This window comes from Pteronotus mesoamericanus, unplaced genomic scaffold, assembly GCF_021234165.1.
Source record: "Pteronotus mesoamericanus isolate MK-2021 breed Mesoamerican mustached bat unplaced genomic scaffold, CSHL_Meso_final contig_78, whole genome shotgun sequence".
NCBI lineage: Eukaryota > Metazoa > Chordata > Mammalia > Chiroptera > Mormoopidae > Pteronotus > Pteronotus mesoamericanus.
Genome location: NW_026555258.1, coordinates 11,214,698 through 11,225,550, shown reverse-complemented (window position 1 = coordinate 11,225,550; position 10,853 = coordinate 11,214,698). Strand labels below are relative to the sequence as shown.

Sequence of the window (10,853 nt, the reverse complement as noted above, 5' to 3'; positions counted from 1 at the left end):
GCCAGCAGCTGCGTGTAGTTGGAGACGGCAGGGACGAGCCTGGTAGAAAAAAGGATGGGGTCTGGGTGCTTTTGCTGTTTCCTTGAGGCTCATGCTGTCCGGCATCTGACCTGTGTTTGTTACGGAGCACAGCTGTAGAATTGTGCCTGCTAGGAATCCAACCATGTAGACATTCTCCCACTGTGGGTTTTAGAGCTGAACTGACAGTGACTGTATGGAACGCATACTTCTAAGTTCTCATTAAAATAATGGGACAAACACATTCCTGCCCGGGGATTCAGAAGACGTTGGGATTGGCAGCTTTTGGAGTTCAAGGCACAGCCCTCTCCTGAGTCCTTCTGGTGCATCCCAACTCGCTCTCTCTGACCAACGCAGCTCTCATTTCCCTCACCTACGGATTAATTCAATAAAAATTTTGCTAAGCATCTCTTCTGTGTTAGGCACTATTTGACCCTGGGAATGTATTAGAAAACCAAGCAAACGCACTGTCTCCTTCTGAGCTCCCAGCCAGTGAGGGAGAGATACAAGTAAATAGGCAACCTCGATGCAGAGGGATGAATGGAGGAACCCAGTGTATTGGATAGTATTGTGCTGGTAAATGTTAAACAGCAGGCTCAGGGGTCAGGGAGAAGGGAAGCTCTGATCTAGAGTCTTTGCTGATTTCTGTGGTATAAATACTCCCCCCATAGCTGATTTCACATTACCAGTGTGATGTTACTGAGTGTGGAATTGGGAAGTGATGTGCAATAGCACGCCATTATATGGTGTTTCCACTGTACAGATAAATAGCAAAAATACCCGTAAGAGCATAGATAACAATATATTAAAATAATTAGGAGGTGATAAGTTTTGAGGAGTTATACTAGCTTTATTTTATAATTCATTTAATTATGAGGTCATGTAAATTAACTTTTATTGAAGGCTGTGTTTAACAACTAGCTCTCAAAATTCCTGGAAACTTAACAACCAGCTTTTGCAAGCTGGTTCTAGCACACCACTGCAGGGACCCAGGCTGGAGCCAACAGCAGACTCCTTCCCTTCTTCCAGGCTTGTCTTCCTCCAACCTCCACACCTTGGCTTGTTCTGTGTCCTTAGCAGAAGATGCTGTCCCATTCCTCACCTCCGTTCTCTTTTCCTTCCTTTCAAGGCCAGCTGCTCCTTCTGCATAGTGAAGCTGTCTTCTTTGCCTGGAGTCCCTTCCTCATTTCTCTCCATCTGTAAATTCCAGTGGGAGCCCAGGTTTGTGTGGTGTGACCCTGCCTCTCCGGATAGAGTCAGCTGGATAAAAGGTAGGCGTCTGACCCAAGTTAGCTTGTAGGTCACAGACAAAGACTTCAGCTCACTGCTGATAAAAGCAGAAATGCTTACCTGATGTGACAGAGAAATAATCGGGTGGGCAGTGGGGAAAGATGGGGTGAGAGTACCATCCGGGTTTCTGTTAGTACTTAGGTCCTGCTTCTGCTCTGACCCCGAGGTCCAGCTGCATTCCTGCCCTAGGGCTCCTGGGGATATTCCAGGGTTTCCTAAGAGCACCCCCTCAACTAATCCTTGGCACTAAACTTCCATCTTGTGCTCTGCTTCTAGGAACTTGCTATAAGGCATTTGAAGCTCAATAAATACTTATTCTTTCTGAAGTTAGCTCCAGGAGAGGTCTGCACCTGGAGAGGCCCTACGGATGCATGCCTCCCCTGGCCAGCACAGCCTTCTCCACTCTGAGCTTTTCTACACCCATCTGGCCTTTTAATGAGGCTCTCACTAGCTTTCTCTGTGGAAGATGGCTGCTTCAGAATGGTGGCCTTAGCCTTCAGGGATGACCAGTCCCTCAGGCCTAGTTAATTATTCAAAATTGTTATGTCCCAAACGCTAATTCCAAATTCTGATAGCCCAGCTTGATTCTGGTGACTTCTAATGCTATCAACTATGTTTGGGGTGGGTGGGGGTTATTACAAACACAGGTGCGAGGTAAGGGCCACCCCTATGGGTGGGAGAGGCCGTCTCAGAAGAGGGACCAGGCACCCCCAAGTTGCCTACTGCATGGCCTGGGTGTAGCCCAACTCCTCACTCTCGGGGAGGAGGTGGTCTTCTGGCAAAAGGATACATCAGAATTCTTCCCTGAGCGGAGCTCCACGTCAGCAAGAACAAGGAGACATTCACTCTGAAGGTGAAGACTCAGGGAAGATAGGCTTCACTGATGCCTAGATCCAGTGGGGAGAGGAGTACAAAAAGGAGCCTAGAATGGAATAAGAATTAGCCACCACGGCAGAAGGGACTTCTGAGCATCCATGCAAGGCAGACTTAACCCGGACTGAAAGGTCAGGCCAAGATATTTCTTGACCAGCTGTGAAACCCACATGTTGATGTATAAAGCAAAGCACTAGGAATTTGGTTGGCCCTTCAATATAAGTATTTGTCATTATCATTGTCATTATTATTTTAAATTATTTTCAGGTGACAGCCTTGGCTACAGGCCTTTCTAATATGAAATGAAGAAATCATAGTGTTATGTGTGCAAGCTTCTCCTCTCTTGGCCTGTTTCCTTATTTCTGCAATGAGGGGTTGAACCAGATGTTCTCCAATGTTTCCTCCATCCCAGTATGATATTCTCCAGTTTAATGGAGGCACAGATTCAGAGGTTTACCTCTTTGCCTAAAAGAAGTTGCTTGGGTTGGAAATGATATGTTAGATAATAACAGGACATGTGTCTGCCAGAGAATATAATCAAAGAGCTCAGAGTCGAATAGTCTGCATTTCTGCTTTTCTCCCCGCTTGACCCACAGGGGATCACAGGAAGCCTCTGGAAAAAGCAGAGTGGCAGAGAGAGGGTATGAGCCTCCATGGGGGGTGGGTACCCTGCTTTAGTTCTGAGAGAAAGTGGAACTGGACAGAGTTTCCCAAGAAGAATGGTAGAGTATGATGACAGAGGACATTGTGCAAAGGAGAGAGTGCCAACAAATCAGGCATGTGTGGTGTCACTTGTGTGAACTTGGAGAGCAACTTAAAACCCTCTCTATGCCTTGGCCGCCTCATATGAAAACTGCACATGGTACTGCCTACCTTGTGTGTATGTGTGTGTGTTGGGGGTCTGGGGGAGGTAGTAGAGAAGCCCAGAGCATGGCACAAAGTGTTCAAGACATGGTTCCTGTAATTCCAAGTGTTGTATAAAAGAGCAGGGGCAGGAGGAAGAGCCAGGCTGGGATTCCCCAGGCCTTGTGGCTTCCCTGGCTGCCAGTCGATGGCAAAACCAGGAACTGAGTGCTCTGTTCTTGGCTTCTCTACTTTTCTTAACCTGATCCCCAGCACCCAGCAATTATCGACTTGGTGCATTTATTCTTGTGTTAGAGGGAGATTTAACCCAGCTGAAAGCATGGGGCTGCTGCCAGTACCTATACTGAGAAAGGACATCTTGGTCACCTGGTCCACTCTCCTGTTGTGTTAGTCTCCTGACTTGGAGCCACAGAGCAGCTGCAAGAGAGCCGGGAACCTATGTTTGCTGTTGGGAAGATGTCCTGGGCGCCCCCTTCCCCCGCCCCCATCATAAATGGCCAGCTCTCAAATGTATGTGAGGTGCTGTTGAGAAAAATAAAATGACACTTGTTTACATTACCTTGCGTTCATCTCTCTGACAATGTGGATTTGCTGACTCACCTAAACTAATACCTGCCATCACACTAGCAAAAACTACCATTTATAGGGAACCCACAGTACCTGTCATTTTGCTAAGTCTTTCTTTCACTGAGCCTTCCCAACGGCCCCACCAAGACGCAATTTTACAGAGAGGAAATTGAGACTTGGATGGGTTAAGTCATTTGCTAAAGTTACAGGACTAGTGTCAGGAGTTCCATCCTAGGCGGCCTGACTGCAAAGCCTCTGATCACTGTTTTAACTTAGGGAAAGAGTTGTGCTTTGGCATTTCCTGTTTCTTTGCTCTGAATGAAGTTGGGAATCATTCTTCCGATTTATTCATTTCAGTGGGTCTAGCTGCTCTTTGCAGACCTTCCCTGCTTTTGCGAGTAGTCCGTTTAACCCGCTGAGGGCTCCGCTGCCCCAAGTCGGACCTCAGCCGGGCTGAAATGCCTCCGCCGGCCCTAGTGGAAAAGGCACGCTGCCCACCCCAGCAGAGCTCTCCGACCCCGGCCCGGCCCCCGCGCTCCGCAGGGTCTCTCCCCTCCCCCCGCCCCGCCCCCGCCCCCCCCCCCCCCCCCGGCTCCTGCGGCTCCCTCCTGCGTGCTCCGGGCCTCAGTTTCCTCGCACAGAAAGCAGGGGGGTTTGCTGCCGTCCTTGGGCAAGTAGCGAGCAGTTGGTAAAGCGACTCGACTTGCAGGGCACTCGAAGAAGGCTAGCCTGAAGGCAGAGTCGCCATTCTCCCGGCAGCCTAGGGGCGGGGCGGGAGCTCTACACCCTCCCTTCCCCCTCAACACCCTTTCCCTGCCGCCCCGCCCCGAGGGCGGCTCCGGCCAGCGCCCAGCCCAGCCCTGCCCAACCGCGCCAGGCGACCTCAGGCTGCCGCTCCGCCGCCCGGAACCAGCTGAGCACAGCTGGACCCAGCAGCAGCCGTCGCCAGCGCCGCAGCAGCAGGTAGGGGAAGGGGGTGACCGTGGCCCCGAGCATCTGGGGATCTCGGGCGTCTGCGTCGTTCTTCTCCCTCCCCTTCTGGTCCCAGCTCGCCCACCCCGGGGGCTCGGCCTGGGGCACCGCTGGAAAAGGGCTTCCTCTTTCACCTAGCTCGTCTTCCAGAGGACTAAGGAAGTTTGGGTTGGGGGGCTAGGGCGGCAGAGGAGAAGGGTCGGGCCCCCACCGTGGGCCCCGCTGTGCGGCAAGCATCTGAGCTAACCCTGATCCCGCCCTCGCGGCTGGTGGAACTGGGCCCGGGGTTACCCCGGCGCTCGGTGTCTCTGACCGCGGCTTGCAGGTAGTTGCTCGCCTGCGGTGTGGGCGGTGGCTCCGCTGGGGAGCCTGCTCCGCGGATCCTTGACTCCAGGGTAAATAGTGCCTTTGCCTGCTCATCCTGGACCGTGGGGAGCCCTTCACCTCCTTCCTCTTTCTGCACTCAGCACTGTTAGAAAGTTTTCCCTGTACTCCCCGGAGATCTTGCATTTGCTACCTGTAGGTGCTGTCTCCTCCCCACTACAGTGTTTGTCCCCTTCCCTGACTCACAGGCAAACGCCTTTCAGAGCTGAAGATAGTGACTGGAACCTCCCTTTCTCCCTGGGCCCCCTTCTCTTCTCAGGTCTGATCACCCCAGACCTGTTTGCTCCTCCAGGGCAAGCAGGCTGCTCTGGGCCATGCCCAAGGGCAAGCCTGAGCCCTTGGAAGTTTTGGGTAGGCAGGGGACATCCTTGGTAGCCCCTCCTCTGCCCAGAGTGCTAAAGAGCCGGAGGCGCCCAGGGCTGTGCTGGGGGAACAGCAGTTTTGTGGAAGGCAGAGGCCCTGCTTCTGTGTGGCCTGGAGGACTTCTCAAAGACTTAATCTTGCACATCCCGTTCTTCCAGGACCACATTTCTCACCAGGGCACCCTCACCTTTTGCTGCATTCCACTTCTCCGTGAGCATAGCTTGAAGTCTGCCCCAACCAACATTCCACAGTTGAGAGCACTGAAGGGTCCTGAGAGTTTGTGACAGGCTCATAGTGACACAGAGAGGAAGGGGCAGGGTTGGGATCCAGTTCCAGTCGGCCCTTCGCTGACTCCCTGCAGCTGGTGGGACCCGTGACTCTTTCTTGAGTGTTCGATTCACTAAGGGACTGAGCACCTCCTCCCCATCCCCACGTACACACTTGGGAGGCCGGTTGGTGTTTCTTGGGGATGTGAAGAGGAGGAGGCTGGGAATGGAGGAGGACAGGTGGGAGGGGAGACAGTGGGCATCCAGCTTCCTTGAAACTCCATTTTCCTCTCTGAGGCCTCGCTATTTATAAATGCCAGGGAAATTGTAAACAGCCGGGGGAGCTTGAGTTGGCACCAGGGTGAGTTACACAGCAGCAAAGAAGGTTTCCGTGTGAATCAGGGAAGGAAACTTTACTCCAGAATTTTCCACAGTCTTTTTTACTATGGACTAATGTGAACTTGGAAGGGCAGGCAGCTCCCTGGAGGGGAGGCTGCAGGGTTCATCTACCATGGCATTTTCTCCCTCCCTGCTTCCTGATTCAGTACTCTTCGGATCTAGTGCTGTGTCCTCTGCGGGCCTTGCCCCTGAGGGGGACAGAGCTCTCTGTCCTGAAGATACTTCCCATCTATAGTGGTCAACACAATCATGTGACACTGATAGTTACTTCAGCCTGTAAGAGGGGTGGCTAAGTCTGTACAGGTGACCCAGTCCTCAAAAATGAATAATAGTTTCCCAGGAGATAAAGGGATTGAGGGAAAAGACATTCTAAGAAACCAGAAGAGCTTGTGCAAAGGCACTGAGGTTTTCTGAGCAATCCACATGGCTACGATGGAGAATGGGGGAAGGGTAGAGTGGTGGAGTTGAGACTGTAAATAAAGATGGAACTAGGCTGTGAACTAAGGGCTTGGACTTTATTTTTAAAGGCAATGAGTCGAGAAAGGGTTTTGGCCAGAGGAATGATAAAAACTCTCAATCTGGTGGCTGATGAGAAGATGCATTGGAAGGGGCTCAACTGGACGCAAGGGGAACCCAAAGAGGCTGTTGGATGGTCAAGTGAAAGAGAGTCCAGTTCTGACCCAGAGCAGTGACCCCGGGATGGAGCGGAGTGGCAGATTCCGGAAACGCAGATGAAGATCTCAGAACCTGCTATTAATTTTTATCTAAAAGCAGCCCTGTCCAGTGTGGCTTAGTTGGTTGGAGCTTATAGCTACTGGTTAAAGCTGTGGTTATTGTGAGTTTTACTGTGATATTTTTTCTTCTTTTTTAAGTGAAAAAAATATATATATTATTGAAGATTCAGTCCTGGCCGGATAACTCAGTTGGTTAGAGCAACGTCCCTATAACCCAAGGTTGTGGGTTTGATCCCTTATCAGGGTACATACAGAAATCAACCAGTGACAACAAATCAATGTTTCTCTCTAAGGAAGGAAGGAAGGAAGGAAAGGGGAGGGGAGTGGAGGGGAGGGGAGGGAAGGAAAAAAATCAATACATTTTTTAAAAAGTAAAAAAACAGCCCTGGCTGGTGTGGCTCCGTGGATTGAGTGCCAGCCTAAGAACCAAAGGGTTGTGGGTTTGATTGCCAGTCTAGGGCACATGCCTGGGTTGTGCATGAGGTCCCCAGTGAGGGGTATGCAGGAGGCAAGCACACTTCAATATTTCTCTCCCCCTCCTTCTCCCTCCCTTTCCCTCTCTAAAAATAAATAAATACAATCTTTTTAAACAATTAGAAAAAAACAAAGATTCAAACATGGAGAAGAGTGTAGAGTGACTTTCATCTTTCCAAATCCCCCTTTTTTCCCCCAGAGGTAGCCACTGTGAACAGCTGTGTATGCATTTGTGCAAAATTATTACAAGCAAGAGCTGCAGATTAGATGCTTTCACACTTCTTGGGTACCCAGTGCCAGTAGATCACTTCTCCCTACTCCGTTTGTGTGGTAGTTTGGGTCTTTCATGAGAAGTTGCGGAGCCATAGTGATGATTTATGCATGGTCTATAATCCTTGGCTGAGGCTGTGGTGTCTGGTTTTCTTCAAGAAAACTTTATAGCCTACATCTACAAACTCTGAGGGTATATATTTGCTTATTTGAGACTACAGGACTGAGAGGAGTTAAAAGCACTAACTTGGGAGTGGAGCCACAATGTTGGTTCTTCTGAGTGACCTTGGACAAGTGCTGGTTCTCTGGGCCTCAGGTTCCTTATCTGTAAAATGGGGGAAATGTTGATCTGCATCATAAGCCTAGAAAGCTACCTTTTTAGCATATGAAGCCCTGGAACATTAATTACTTTGTGGATTCCTCACAACCATTCCTCTGAGGTAGGTGCTATTACCCCCTTTTACAGATGAGATAACTGAGGCTTAGAGAGGCTAAATAACGTGCCTCAGGTTATAAGGCTACTTGGTGTTGGTGCCAGGATTCTGGAGGCCTGACTGTAGAGCCATGGATCTTGATCACTGCAAACGTTCTCCTGAAGGTTCTGTCTAGTCCTGACAAGAGAACTGATGGGGAAGTTTCGTTGAGGCTGTGACAGCGGCCATGAGTCAGTGTGCATGGCTCGGGACGCTCAGTCCTGCAGCAGAGGCCTGGAGGAGCCTCCCGGGGCTGTTTGTAAACTCATACTTTTCTGTAATACTCTCCATAGGACTGCAGAGGGGCGATCAGTTTTTCCTCCATTTCAAAGAACAGAAGACTTGCCCAAGGTCACTTGTTGAGTTGGAGGCCTAGCCAGGACCAGTCCCTCTCCTTTTACCATTTGAGCCCATGCCCAGGAAAAGTGGGAACCCCCCTGCTCCACAGTTATTCCCTGAGAAAATGCCTACAGATGCAAGAAAATGCAGGTCCCAAGAGTTATGCATTTTGAGGGGGAGGGAAAGAAAGAGACCAGTGTTTAGGCCTAAGTAAAAATATCTCCTCTCTTTGAACTGAGTGAGCGTGTGTCATATTTCAGCCTGATGTGGTTTGTGAGTTTGGAGACCACAGGCAGACTCAGTTCCTGCTGCTCTCGGCTTCCCCTCTCCCCGCTCTGCCTTGCCTGGGACCACATCGGCAATTGAAGGGCAGGACAAAGAAAAGCAGTGGGCGTGGACCTGGTTTTGCCACTGACAAAGTACTGGGTGACTCTTGCTAATACATGCCTTTCTCTGGGCCCCAGTGTTCCCTTGGCACTAGGGGGGTAGACAGGATAATGTCAGGCTTTCCTGGTCCTGATGGCCTTGAGTGAGAGGGCTTTGTGCTCAGTGGAGGAACATGGGACCGGCTTGTCTGCCAGCACTGAGTGAGCCCACGGCAGTCATGGCATTTAAGGTACTTGCTCCAGTGCCAGCTGGAGACTCAGCTGCTGTTTGTGGATGTGGTCTTCGTGGACTGAGTTGGTTACCCCGTTTTGCAGATAAGGAAGTCAAGGCCTGGGATTCATTTATGTTTCCTTTTCCCTGTTGTACAAAAAATGAGAATCATGGCCACCCTACACAGCATGCTTACTCTGCGTTCATCTTTTGTCTTCATTGTCTTGTTTAATCTTTTAACAGCCCTACGAGAGAGGCGAGAGTGACTCAGCTTTACAGATGAGGACACTGAGGCTTGGCCTAGAGGGATGAAATGATTTGCTTTCTGTTCTTCGAGCTTCACAGTAGCCCTGAGATTGTCATTATGGACCTCATTTTATAGAGGAGGAAGTTGAGACCTGGAGATGTGAGCTTTCCTGCCCAAGGGGTCCCCAGGGGCCACATGGCCACTTAGGTTCCTTCCCAGGCCCTCCATCCAACTCCTTCCTGGTGCCTTGCTGTCTCTGTCTCAGAAGGAGCCCCTGTGCCTCTTGCATTCAATGCTTGGACTAAGGGGTAGCAGTTTTCTTCCTGGGCTGTAAAGCATCCCTGAAATTTGCTCTTCCCAAGGGGACTCCAGGGATGTTTTGAGCCCCAGTGTCTCAGGGACTTCTGACGGAGGTGCCACACCGGTGGGACTGGATTCATTGATTCTGCTTTTAAGCAAACGGCCTTATTTCTTTCCAGTCTCAACGAGGATATCATATGGGTCCAGTTTATTTACCAAGCAAAGAACATATATATGGTAGATGTATGCTTTCAGGGTGGAGGTTGGCCCTTTATTTCCTTCCTATGGTGTCTGTGGCTGGGCTGGGCCCTTGGTGGGTTACTCAGTAAATACTAGTGCATTTGGGGGGAGTGGCCGAGTGCTATGGGTGGGATACCCATGGGATGTGGGGCGTTTTTTCCTCCTCTCCTCCAGGGATTTTTTTTTTTTTCTTTTTCTAATTATAACAAATGTTGGTCATAGGAAATTTGGGAAATAAAAAGTATTAAAAAAAAAAAGGACTGTCTGTAATTCTGCTGACCAGAGATAATGACTGCTGACATTTGGGTGCATTTCCTTCCTAATATTTTAAGCACTTTTTTTTATTTTTTTACCACCACATATTTGTGGTCATACTGCATTTATAATTTTCTATTATGACTTTTTGTTTCTTTTAACAGTATGACATAAATATTTTCTCATGTTATTCAGTACTCTAAATTTAATTTTAAAAGAGTTTTTAAAGTATACTGTATCTCAGTAGATAAATGCACATTTATTGCTATTTTAAATCTTTTGTTCCAATAGTCCAGGGGATTAAAGAAGTGAAATTATGCATTTTATTTGTAAAAAAGAACAGGTTTTACCTTTTTGTTATGAAAATGATAAGTGCCAGTCCAATCTTTAATCACTGTCTGTTACTGGATTTATGGTGTAAATATGCCATGGTTCATTTAACTGATCCTCTAGTATTAGGCATTTAGACTGTTTATAAACAATGCTTCAGTGAACATCCGAGGGCATAAATTATTCTTCTCTCATTATTTCTTAGAAAGGTACCCAAGACTTGGAGTTTCTGGATGAAAAATGACATATTTAACAGTTTTTACTGCATTTTGCCAAATTGCTGCCCAGAAAGGTTGCAGCCATTCTTGCTCCCACAAGCCACACATTGAAGGTGACAGCCTTTTGAGGGAGGCTTGGGAGCTGGTTATCAGAATTCTAGCTCATGCCCTGGCTGGTGTAGCTCAGTGGAGTGAGTGCTGGCCTGCGAACCGAAGAGTCGCTGGTTCGATTCCCGGTCAGGGCACATGCCTGGGTTGCAGGCTAGATTCCCCAGTAGGGGGTGCACAGGAGGCAATGACACATTGATGTTTCTCTCCCTCTCTTTCTCCCCCCTTTCCCCTCTCTCTAACAATAAATAAATCCAATCTTAAAAAAAAAA

The 10,853-nt window shown here is 49.1% G+C and overlaps 1 protein-coding gene across 1 annotated transcript in view; it reads left to right on the top strand.

Moving 5' to 3' along the window:
- The first annotated feature begins 4,516 nt into the window (after positions 1 to 4,516).
- The window catches only part of GSN (gelsolin), a 49,296-nt gene continuing 42,959 nt past the window's right edge, over positions 4,517 to 10,853 (top strand). Inside the window, exon 1 of the mRNA XM_054584460.1 lies at positions 4,517 to 4,575. The gene's annotated coding sequence lies outside the window, so the exon portion shown is untranslated. The remainder of the gene's footprint in view (positions 4,576 to 10,853) is intronic.